Genomic DNA, 2,511 nt, shown 5'->3' with positions numbered 1-2,511 from the left:
TATATAATATTTATGAAGTCTCTGATCTGAGGATAAAACGATGATGGAAAATGTCAACCATTTTGAACAAAGCAAATAATTTGAGAATATCTCGAAATATATGATCCTTAGTGATCAGTTGAACGAATATGTTTGTGATGGATGTATTAATTTTGTGGTTTTACCAACTCTCGCATCCAACAACGTGCGAAGGAGGATACACCATTTTGGTGTCTTCCCTTTTCGGAAATATTTATCAAGACTTCTTGATAAAAGAGGTAAAATCATTTTAAGGTTGAAATAATCATAAATATTTGATTAAACCCTTAAAATAATATTTTTAATTGTTTGCTCATCCAAATAAATTATTCCCTAACCCATAAGTGAGTGTTTTAGCTTCTCATTACAAGAGGTGCAAATAAAAGCCAAGCAGAAGTACATAACACAAAGCCCAAAACAAAATATGTTGAATTGGATCAAAATAATCGATTGGGACTTGTGTCCAATCGATTAGAACACTCAAAAATTCAAATATTCAAGTATTGGAGCATACCACAACGGCAAGTAGGATGAGTAATTACGGTAACGCTTACTTGCAATAGATAACTATTTTTTTCGATTTCTAATCAATTAGGACAATCGGTTGGGTAGAGGCTATAAAAGGAGGTAACTTCACATACTTCTCATCTCATCATTTTCTTACTTTTTTGTTGCATTAGATACATATTAGCTCACTCACTCGTCATCATCACCTCTAAAATGGCCCAAAAGATAACTCGTTCTTCCCAACCTTCATATTCATACTTCTATAAAGATTTCACCTCTCAAGCTCAAGAAACTAACTACAACCTCTACTGCTCTGATAGAAAAATCTTCCTCTCTCACTATTTAGATGAATATCTCTTAAAATATTGCTCCTTAATGGAAGCATTCACTGTTGTAGGGTTGAGGAACTTTGTTTTTGAGAACCCCCCTGAGAGGTACCTAGATTTGGTAAGAATGTTATATGTAATTCTCTCCTACACAGATGGAATCATTAAATCTGAAGTAAAGAAATATCCCATCACCATATCTCCTAAAGAATTTACTCATATGTGCAACTTTCCTTTCAAAGAGCAAGATTATGATCAAATGGATCTTGAAGGTAATGAATTTAACTCTGACACTCTTGCTCACTCACTCCTTACTAATCCCACTTCCATTATTCCATCTCCCTTATATGTTGGACTTATTTGCCAAAATATTAGACTAATCTACTACACCACGAGTCTTGTTCTGTTCCCAAGGAAGGGTAACTATAACACCTTTCAAAATCAGACATCCCTGTTGTCTGGTTCTTAGAAAACCAAGTCTCAACAAAACTGGGCATATGCAGTTCTTCATCATATAATAGATAGCAAAAGTAAAAACAACATATTTCCATATGCCAAACTGATCATAAAAATAATTCACTACTCTGGCTATCCCTTGTAGAAGAAGAACCTATCTATGTACATGCAATGATATGGAAAGGTATTATAAGAAATATGGGATATGCAATTCAAGAAGGAATATTTAACCCTCAGCAACCAAGAAGAACAAGGGAGCGAAGAAACGTTCCTCCATCCAACTGCCTCAATGAAATACGCGATGAGAAAATAAAGATGAATGCAAAGATCAACATGCTCATTGAGAAAATGGCTAGGAAAAATATTATATCTCTAGCAGCTTCCAATGAGGATAATGATGTTGAGATGAATTAAGTGTTTCTTAGATGTTTTCATGCATTTTTTCCTTGTACCTTTAACCAAATTTCCTTTTGTATTTTGAACTCCCTAAATAAAATGAATACTTGTTTCCCTTTCTCCAAATGACTAAATTGTCCTTGTTTGCATATTTACTTTTCGAAATGCATCTTTACACGCCTTTTTATTTTGACAAAGGGGGAGAAGTATACTCTAATGGGGAGTAAGATATACTCTCTTTAACTCAAAGGGAGTTTAACACACTCCAAATATATTTGTATTGTTTCTTTTACCACCTCCCTGAGAGATATGTTGTCATCATAAAAAAGGGGGAGAATGTGGAACCTTGTTTTGAAGATGATATGCTTGTAACAAGGACATCAGCTTTTGATGATGATAACTAATGTCTTGTGATAAGTCAAGCATGAATGGTTAAGTAGATAAAGATAAAAACCATATCATTAGGGTGTGATGCACTTGGTTGTCCGATGATGGTAATCAAATGGAAAATAATCTAAAGCCTCATCTCAAACTACTCAAGCAAGTGTCCGCACTAGTGAAGTATATGGAAAGTCTTGAAGTACTAGAGAATCCTCCTTGTTTAGTAGTGAGTGAACCTATTGTAAAAGAATAAGTACTTTATCGTAAAAACGCGTGGATAAAGCGCACACACACATACTAAAATGATTATCAAAATATTTTTTACCAAAGAAAATACCTTCAAAAATATCTTGAAGTTGTGCCCGATGAATTAGGAACTGGCAAAATAGATATAGGAATTTTTTTTGACTTATCTAACCGATTGGGC

Source organism: Lathyrus oleraceus, chromosome 7, assembly GCF_024323335.1.
Source record: "Lathyrus oleraceus cultivar Zhongwan6 chromosome 7, CAAS_Psat_ZW6_1.0, whole genome shotgun sequence".
Taxonomy (NCBI): domain Eukaryota; kingdom Viridiplantae; phylum Streptophyta; class Magnoliopsida; order Fabales; family Fabaceae; genus Lathyrus; species Lathyrus oleraceus.
Note: the sequence above shows the minus strand (reverse complement) of the source record.